The sequence below is a fragment of the Dendrobates tinctorius genome, unplaced genomic scaffold, assembly GCF_039654945.1.
Source record: "Dendrobates tinctorius isolate UK_male_01 unplaced genomic scaffold, ASM3965494v1 ptg000010l, whole genome shotgun sequence".
NCBI lineage: Eukaryota > Metazoa > Chordata > Amphibia > Anura > Dendrobatidae > Dendrobates > Dendrobates tinctorius.
The window spans coordinates 14,249,138-14,259,923 of record NW_027361678.1 but is presented as its reverse complement, the minus strand read 5'-3'; positions in this window follow the sequence as shown (position 1 = coordinate 14,259,923).

The following is a 10,786-nucleotide window of genomic DNA, read 5'->3' as shown; positions in this document are numbered from 1 at the left end:
CTGCGTCGCACAAAGACGTGGTTGGAACCAAAGATCTCAAATTTGGAAACGTCAGACCAAAGCACAAATTTCCACTGGTCTAATGTCCATTCCTTGTGTTCTTTAGCCCAAACAAGTCTCTTCTGCTTGTTGCCTGTCCTTAGCAGTGGTTTCCTAGCAGCTATTTTACTATGAAGGCCTGCTGCACAAAGTCTCCTCTTAACAGTTGTAGAGATGTGTCTGCTGCTAGAACTCTGTGTGGCATTGACCTGGTCTCTAATCTGAGCTGCTGTTAACCTGCGATTTCTGAGGCTCGTGACTCGGATGAACTTATCCTCCGCAGCAGAGGTGACGCTTGGTCTTCCTTTCCTGGGGGGTCCTCATGTGAGCCAGTTTCTTTGTAGCGCTTGATGTTTTTTGCCACTGCACTTGGGGACACTTTCAAAGTTTTCCCAATTTTTCGGACTGACTGACCTTCATTTCTTAAAGTAATGATGGCCACTCGTTTTTCTTTACTCAGCTGCTTTTTTTCTTGCCATAATACAAATTCTAACAGTCTAGTCAGTAGGACTATCACCTGTGTATCCACCAGACTTCTGCACAACACAACTGATGGTCCCAACTTCATTTATAAGGCAAGAAATCCCACTTATTAAACCTGACAGGGCACATCTGTGAAGTAAAAACCATTTCCGGTGACTACCTCTTGAAGCTCATCAAGAGAATGCCAAGAGTGTGCAAAGCAGAAATCAAAAGGTGGCTACTTTGAAGAACCTAGAATATAAGACATACAGTATTTTCAGGTTTCACACTTTTTTATTAATTATATAATTCCACATGTGTTAATTCATAGTTTTGATGCCTTCAGAGTGAATGTACAATTTTCATAGTCATGAAAATAAAGAAAACGCTTTGAGAAGGTGTGTCCAAACTTTTGGTCTGTACTAATATATATACACACACACAGTGTGTATATATACAGTGCCTACAAGTAGTATTCAACCCCCTGCAGATTTAGCAGGTTTACACATTCGGAATTAACTTGGCATTGTGACATTTGGACTGTAGATCAGCCTGGAAGTGTGAAATGCACTGCAGCAAAAAAGAATGTTATTTCTTTGTTTAATTTTTTTTTAAATTGTGAAAAGTTTATTCAGAGGGTCATTTATTATTCAACCCCTCAAACCACCAGAATTCTGTTTGGTTCCCCTAAAGTATTAAGAAGTATTTCAGGCACAAAGAACAATGAGCTTCACATGTTTGGATTAATTATCTCTTTTTCCAGCCTTTTCTGACTATTTAAGACCCTCCCCAAACTTGTGAACAGCACTCATACATGGTCAACATGGGAAAGACAAAGGAGCATTCCAAGGCCATCTGAGACAAGATCGTGGAGGGTCACAAGGCTGGCTAGGGGTACAAAACCCTTTCCAAGGAGTTGGGCCTACCTGTCTCCACTGTTGGGAGCATCATCCGGAAGTGGAAGGCTTAGGGAACTACTGTTAGCCTTCCACGGCCTGGACAACCTTTGAAAGTTTCCTCCCGTGCCGAAGCCAGGCTTGTCCGAAGAGTCAAGGCTAACCCAAGGACAACAAGGAAGGAGCGCCGGGAAGATCTCATGGCAGTGGGGACATTGGTTTCAGTCAATACCATAAGTAACGTACTCCACCGCAATGGTCTCCGTTCCAGACGAGCCAGTAAGGTACCTTTACTTTCAAAGCGTCATGTCAAGGCTCGTCTACAGTTTGCTCATGATCACTTGGAGGACTCTGAGACAGACTGGTTCAAGGTTCTCTGGTCTGATGAGACCAAGATCGAGATCTTTGGTGCCAACCACACACGTGACGTTTGGAGACTGGATGGCACTGCATATGACCCCAAGAATACCATCCCTACAGTCAAGCATGGTGGTGGCAGCATCATGCTTTGGGGCGGTTTCTCAGCCAAGGGGCCTAGCCATCTGGTCCGCATCCATGGGAAGATGGATAGCATGGCCTACCTGGAGATTTTGGCCAAGAACCTCCGCTCCTCCATCAAGGATCTTAAGATGGGTCATCATTTCATCTTCCAACAAGACAACGACCCAAAGCACACAGCCAAGAAAACCAAGGCCTGGTTCAAGAGGCAAAAAATCAAGGTGTTGGAGTGGCCTAGTCAGTCTCCTGACCTTAACCTAATTGAAAACTTGTGGAAGGAGCTCAAGATTAAAGTCCACATGAGACACCCAAAGAACCTAGATAACTTGGAGAAGATCTGCATGGAGGAGTGGGCCAAGATAACTCCAGAGACCTGTGCCGGCCTGATCAGGTCTTATAAAAGACGATTACTAGCTGTAATTGCAAACAAGGGTTATTCCACAAAATATTAAACCTAGGGGTTGAATAATAATTGACCCACACTTTTATGTTTCAAATTTATTAAAATTTAACTGAGCAACATAACTTTTTGGTTTGTAAGATTTATGCATCTGTTAATAAATCCTGCTCTTGTGTGAAGTTTGAAGGCTCTAACTTATTTGCATCTTATCAAACCTGCTAAATCTGCAGGGGGTTGAATACTACTTGTAGGCACTGTATATATATATATATATATATATATATATACTGTATGTGTGTGTGTATATATTATATATATACACACATTCACTATGACTTATCTTGGCTAAGATAAAGCCTAGATCCTCAGGCTACATTCACACTATGCGCGTAGCCAGGATCAAACCTAGGGGGGGTGGGGGAGAACCTCATACTGTTCTGCAGAATTTCATACTGCACACCTCAGCTGCTGCAGAACCTCATACTGCACACCCCTACACTTGAAAATAAAGCCTGCACCTTAAGAAGATGTAGTGGTGAATGCAGTCTATTTATTCCAACTATCAATTGATGTTGATGTGCTACTGAAGACGAGCAATGCCTGTCCTGGGCGTCCTTTTGGGCAGCTATGAGGTGTACCTGACTGGTGCTAAAAAAAAGAAGTGTTAGTCTGTGTGCTATCCAGCTTTCATTCTTTTTGGTACAGATAAGATATGGAGACAGATATGGATAGATAGAGCAGATTTCTAATCTGCTTTTGCTATTGAAAACATTAGCTATGAGCTCAAAAACCTTTCAGGTGATGCGTTTTTTTAAAAAGCTGATCGGCTTTTGCAACTGAAAAACGTATATTCAAAAAACGCAGGAAAAACACTGTGTGTGAATGTAGCCTTAGATCAGGAATAGAACAGCCATTTATAGGACATTTCATAACTTTCCCAAATTCCTATGAAAAAATATTCAGCACATTCTGCATTGAACTACTGTACCCAATTTATTATATATTTTAGGAGTCGGACCATTTTATACCGACTACACCAAAATGAGACCAAAATGAGCTCCGACTTCACAGCCCTGGTCACCAGTTCATTATGCCAAGCTCATGCTTCTGGAGACATGCACCTGAAAATTAGGCGGTCTCTCATCACTACAGAAATGCCAAACATGTGGGCGCTACATGTGGTTTAGGCACACTGGGGCTCAGAAGGGAGGGGGGCTTTTCCAGAGCCTTTCTGCTACCAGTAACGTGGAAGCCCCCTATATTTCCATTATCAGATGACAGATCTGAGTGGGGACTTGCTTTTTTTTTGGATTGAGTGGAAGCTTTTATTGTGCTGACTGGTGATGCCTCACACAACCTTACCCCACATACCTTTCTCTACCCTTTCTGTGTTTCCTTATCCTATGCTGCTTACTTCTATTCTTTATTCCACTCTAGCAAAATATGTGGTTACTGGAAACAATCTTGTGTTTCTTAAGATTGCTAAATTACTTATATTATATTTTCTCTGGCTCCAAACCAATAATTCTTATTAATGTCATATTAGGCAAGTTGTAAGTACCATATGCTGAATCATAATAAACTTAGATTGACTTGCTTTGTACTTTTTAGAGCATTGATCCTTATCTGTTTAATAATATTCCAGTCTGTTTAATATGTTTTAAAATTCAATAAAAAGAACATTGAAAAGAAAAAGAGTGGATCTTTTATTGGGAACATTTTACACGTTTGGGATCCGTTATCCGGGGCTCTACACCGACCACTTACTTTTGGGGTTCCCATCTAAATCTGAGTGACATAATTCAGATGAAACCCCTGATGGATCCATTCACTATAGTGAGGCAGCAGAGTTAGTCTGGACTGCGTCTGGCCTGTGTTCCACGGTGTCTTTCTTTTCAGAAGTTCTCAAAACTGTGGCTGCCGGCACTTTTATGCAATCCTAAAAAGACGGACAACGCGCCGGGTCACAGGTCAGACGGCGTCCACAGTGCCTCCATGTGCCTCATTATAGGGAATCTTCAGCCAGAGGATCCGTCTGAATCATGTATTTCAGAGATTTACACGGAAACCCCGATGTTAAGCGCTCAGCGCAGGAAAAATGTGCGCCAAGCCTTACTGCGATCTTTGGGAGGGCAGAATGAAAAAGTATTAAGTTACGTACCGGTAACTGTATTTTTCGGAAGCCCATGACAGCACCACGAGAGTGGGGATCCGCCCTTCAGGAACAGGAAACCTACAGATACAAAAGGGCGGCACCTCTCCCACGCATCAGTTGGATTACAGAGCTTGAGAGGCTACCCTGGTTAGTGGCACAGCATATATACAATATACACAATCTATTCATCCTATTTACAAATTATATGTAATCTTTTACTCCAAAATAAGGTAAATCCGTGAAATAGCTTTCTAAGAGGAAGGAGTGCACCCCTACACGTGAACCAGGTGAGAGAACTAAGGGTGCTTTCATGGGCTTCCGAAAAATACCGTTACCGGTACGTAACTTTATACTTTATTCGGACTCCCATGACAGCACCACGAGAGAATTACACAGAGCTGTAAACTAACTTAGGGAGGGAATACAGCCTGCAGCACCTCCGAGGAGGCACCCATATCTAACCGATAGTGGTTAAAAAAGGTGGAAGGAGATGACCAGGTGGCCGCTTTACATATCTGGTCAATTGACACTCCAGATCTCTCTGCCCAAGATGAAGCCATGGCATGAGTGGAATGAGCCCTCAGATTCTGTGGAGCCGGACCACCCCTGTTGTGTAAGCAAGAGAGATAGCCTCCCTAATCCACTTCGCTAACATGCGTTTTGATACCCTAAACCCTTTCTTAGGACCTTGGAAGGATAAAAATAATGCATTCTCTTTCCTCCAAGGATCAGTAGCTGATATATATTCTAGCAGGCATCTTTTAACATCTAACGCATGAAGAGGGAGAACTATCTATTGTGTCCTGTGAAAGTGTGACGCTACCTTGGGCAAGTATACTGGGTCTGGTTTTCGGATTACTCTATCATGTAAAAACTCTGTATAAGGGGGCAACCGGGAAAGTGCCTGTATATTCCTTATCCTACGTGCGGATGTTATTGCTACCAAAAAAGCTGTCAAGAGATATAATCTTTAAATAGGCCGAATTCAGAGGTTCAAATCGCTTCTCTGTCATAGCTGTAAGGGCTAAATTCAAGTACCATGGTATACCTTTATCCCTGTGTATGGGTCTAGATCTACTAGCAGGTTTGATGAATCTAGTCACCCAATAGTTGCTGGCAATATCACAGGTAAATAGGGCCCCCAAGGCTGAAACCTGCACTATTAAGGTACTTGTGGAAAGACCCAATTCGAGACCCCTCTGAAGGAATTCTAGAATCTGTTTCGTGGGTATTCCATCCCTGAGATTAAACTCAGAGGTGGACAGGAATCACCTCCAGGTTCTAGCATAGATATCTGTAGTAATCTGCTTCCTGCTCTTCAGGAGGGTATTAATTACATTTTGGGAGAAACCTCTACTCTTCAACAGTGCCCTCTCAAACTCCATGCCATCAAATGGAGTCCTGTTACTTGTGGATGGTTGACTGGCCCCTGGTAGAGAAGATTCGGCAGTACCCAGGGATCGCATACTGACATGGTCCTCAACCATGCGAACCAGGTCCTCCTGGGCCAGAATGGGGCAATTAATATGACCCTTGCTCGATCTTCCCTGATCTTCTTCACCACCAGAGGTAAGAGGGCTAACGGTGGAAAGGCATATGCCAGAAAGAAGTCCCATTTTATCAGGAAGGCGTCCACTGCCAGTGGATTTTCCCTGGGGATCAGAGAGCAGAACTTTTTACGTTTCTGTTTTCTTTGCTGGCAAAGAGGTCTACCTCCGGCTGACCCCATCTGCGGACAATCTGGTTGTAAACGTCCGTGTTTAAAGCCCATTCTCCTTGCCTCAGGACCCTGCGGCTTAGAAAGTCTGCCTTCATGTTGTCTTTCCCTCTGATGTGGAGCGCAGTTAAAGATTGAAAATTTCTCTCGGCTATTTGAAATAAACGTTCTGTTATCTGCATCAGGGCCTCAGAGCGTGTTCCACCTTGGTGGTTGATATAGGCTACTGCTACCTGGTTGTCCGAGAGGATCCTCACATGATGATCCTGTAGGTACATAATGAGTTTTTTAACTGCCAACTCAATCGCCAACAGCTCCCTCTGGTTAGACGAGGTCTCCATTTTAGGGTCCCATTGTCCCTCGACCACTATGTCCCCCATATGGGCCCCCCAACCCGAGGGGCTAGCATCGGTGGTTATTATACGGGTTATCTGCGTCACCCAGGGCACCCCTCAGGATAAGTTCTTGTCAAGCCACCATCTAAGATGTAAGGGTCAAAGTACTCAAAGATATCTGACCTTGTAAAGACCCCTCTAAGGCCCTGTCGCTAACTAGGACGTCCTTCTGAAGGGATCTAGTGTGAAACTGCGCCCACCTGACTGCTGGCATACATGAGGTAAGAGAACCTAACAGTGACATGACTTGCCTGAGGATCATGGAGGGTCTATTAATCGCCTGAAGTACCTGCTGTTGAATGCGTTCTAACTTATCTGATGGCAGAAGACACTGCTGGGTATCTGAATTTAACAGTAGGACCAGGAATTTTTGTACTCTTAGGGGCTGAAATCTGGATTTCTCGTAATTTATTATCCACCCGAGGTGCTCTAGTCTGAACCTAGTCTTTTCTATCGGAGATAAACAATGGTCCACCGAATTTCCCACAATCAAAAAATTGTCTAAATACGGGACAATCAGGATATTCGCCTCTCGTAGATGAGCCATGACTTCGGCCACTATCTTCGTAAATACCCAGGAGACCGCTGAAAGACCAAAAGGGAGAGCCCCAAACTGAAAGTGACGGATTAAACCGTCCACTGAAACTGCCACTCTCAGGAACTGCTGGAAGTCTGCGTGGATAGGCACATGATAGTACGCGTCTTTCAAATCCACGACTGCCATGAAACACCCTTTAAACAACATCTTTATTGCTGAATTGATAGACTCTGATTTAGATTTATCTGGCTTTTGGATCAGGAATAGGGGAGAGTAGAAGCCTCTACCTCTCTCAGATTCCGGAACCTCCACCAGGACCTTTTTAAGACATAGAGTCAAGACTTCTGCTTCTAATGCCGTTTGTTCAAGTGGCGAAGATCGTAAGGGAGTTAGTTTAAAGGTATCCCGGGGAACATAACTAAACTCCAGCCTGAGTCCGGTGGATATTACGTTCCGCACCCAGTCACTATTGGTGATCTGAAGCCAAGCTGGGAGGAAGGCTGATAGTCTACCTCCCACGGGAATCGCTAGTCATTGGCCAGGTTTCTTTCACTCTCTTGAAGAACGCCTGAACATAAAGTTTGTACCTCTCCTTCTATCTTCCCATCTGGGACGGTCTCTATTAGGTGATGGGTTGCGCCTTCTTCCCTGACCGAATTTCCTTCTATTGAACGAACGTCGGTAGGATGCGGACCACAGATTAGGGAACTTCTTTTTGTCGTCCCCTGCTTTATCCAGCAACTCATCCAAGACTGTTCCGAACAAATATTCTCCTTCAAACGGGATAGTGCAGAGTTTTGACCTGGATTGGATGTCTCCCGGCCAGCACTTTGGCCACAGGGCTCTACGACCTGCATTAGAAAGTCCTGCTGCCCTAGCGGCCATTCTAACTGCATCAGCTGAGGCATCCGCTAGGAAGGCTGCGGCCTCCTGGATTACTGGTAGGGCACCCAAAATTGTCTGTCTAGGTGTCCCCTGTTTTAATTGAGACTCCAGTTTGTCTAACCAGACCATCATGGACCTGGCCGTACATGTTGAGGCTACTGTTGGTCTTAGGGATCCGGCTGCCATCTCCCAAGTTCCTTTAAGGAAGGTGTCTGCCTTCCTGTCTAGGGGGTCTTTAAGGGTCCCCATGTCCTCGAAGGGCAGTGAGGCTCTTTTGATACCTTGGCAACTGCCGCATCCAATTTAGGGGCCTTGTCCCAAGTGCTAGCTGTCGGATCATCAAAGGGGTATCTACGTTTGAGGGCAGGTGGTAGTGAACCTCTCTTCTCTGGCTTCTTTCATTCTCTACGGATTAGATCCTGAATCTTTTTGTTCACAGGGAAGACCCTCCGCCTTTTCTGATCCAGCCCGCCGAACATGATATCCTGCATGGATAACTGTGGCTTGGGCTCCTCCACCTCCATTGTTCTTCTCACTGCTTTTACCAGCTTGTCCACCCAGTCTAATGGTAGACAGAACCGACCGGAATCCTCTTTCTCCGAGGAGGACGAGGGGGATGAGCCAGAGGAGTTCTTATTTCTCCTCCATTCCACCGAGGAATCTGACTCAAAACGGTTCACAACCCCCTGAGCTTCCTGCTTGGGACAGGGTTTTCAGGGTTTCTTTAATTTCTGCCCTATGTTTTTTAGACTTGAAGCGATTTTAGGCGATTCCTCCGCCACCATCTGCTGGATACAAGGGGGGGGGCGCACAACTTTTTGGGGCATAAGTCCAGTAGTGGGCATGCACAGAGAGCGCATTTCCTGTGTTTTGCCTTACTCGTGGCCTTCTTCCCCTGGGAATAAAAACATAGAGGAAGGCTCCATCACTGAGTGAACTTTCACGTAGATCGCTTACCAGTGCAGCAATAAAGTACCGGAGAATGAGGGGGATCTTTCTCAGTCGATGCTCCCGTCTGTCTGTCTGAGCTTTTATGACTGGATTGGTCACTCCGTTTGGTGTCCCGCGATTCCTTTTTCCTTTGCTTGACCTGCCGAAGGTCCTCTAGGGGCGGCAGTGATGATTGCTGCTGCTGCCGCCGTTGCTGCTCTTGTTCGCTCTCCATCATCGCATGCAATGATGTGGCCAGAAGCATGGAACCCCCCTTGGGCCCTGCTTAAATACCCCTCCTCCGGTCAGCAGACCTGCCACGCCGCCCCCCACGATTGGTCTCCTCCCCCAGCTGGCGCAGCTATTGGCTCCCGAGCCGGCGCTTACGGCACTTGTCCTGATGGGCGCCGCCATCTTGGATCTTCCCCGGAAGGGCCCCCAGGCTCCGCCCCCGACGTCACCGCGGCCCCGCACACACTTTGTGTAACCGGAAGACGCGCGGGACGCCCGGACATTCTCCTGCAGCGCTCCCGGATTCCGGACACCGAGTTGCGCCGGTCCGCCGACCCCAGCCACCGTGCCGCCGGAGCAGGGAGAACCCGGGGGCATACTTACCGGTGGCGGCTTCTTCCTAACGGAGGCGAATATCCTCCGGACACCGCTCCCTGCTGCGAACGCCACCGCCGTGCAGCCCGGCAAGGACCACCGTGGTGTCTCCAGGAGCTCCGCACCTGGACGAGTTAGGAGACCCCCGCGCTACCTGTATCGACCGGTCGGCCTGGGATCCTCTTCGGATTCCATTCATGTTTAGGCTGACAGTCATGTGAGGGCTTGTTTTTGCGAGACAAGCTGACATTTCTATTGGCACCATTTTCGGGCACATGACATTTTTTTGATCGCTTTCTATTCTGATTCTTGGGAGACAGAATGAACAAAAACCAGCAATTTATTATTTATTTTACTCATTTATATAGCGCCATTAATTTCACAGCGCTTTACAGACATTATAATCACTGTCCCTATTGGGTCTCACAGTCTAGACTCCCTTTCAGTATGTCTTTGGAATGTGGGAGGGAAACCAGAGAAAACCCCCACAAACACGGGGAGAACATACAAACTCGTTACAGATGTTGTCCTTGGTAGGATTTGAACCCAGGACCCCAGCACTGAAAGGATTCAGTGTTAACCACTGAGTCACCGTGCTGCCGAATTCAGGAATTGCCTTTTTTTTTTATACCGTTCCGCGTGTGGTAAAATTGATAAGGCAGCTTTATTCCTCGATTACAGCGATACCTCAATTTATATCATTTTTTTTAGGTTTTGGCGCTTTTCCACAAAAACAATTTATAGAAAAAATAATTATTTTTGCATCGCTTTAGTTTGAGAGCTATAACTTTTTTATTGTTCTGCTGATGGAGCTCAATGGTGGCTTTTTTTGTGGGACAAGATGATGTTTTCAGCGGTAACATTTTTATTTACATTCGTCATTTTAAATCACGTTTTATTGCACTTTTTGTTCAGCGGTATGATGATTAAGCATTGTTTTTTTCCTCATTTTTCAAATGTGTACTTTTATTGTTTTTTATTTACAGAAATAAAGGTATTTAATGGAAAAATATTTATTTTTTTGCTAGCACCGATCTTGAGTTTTGCTGCAGGGTGTCAGCTGTCACATACAACTGACATCGGCACGCGATCGCCACGACGCTCAGTACTGGTCTAGACACAAACGCACCTCCCACAGAGCAGTACTATTATGGCACGTCGCAAAGGGGTTAATGACCACCGATTTAATGCGTATCGTCAGTCGTTAAGGGGTTAAAAGCAAAAAGTATAGCCAGACTCAGAACACCTCTATGGGCACACAGTAT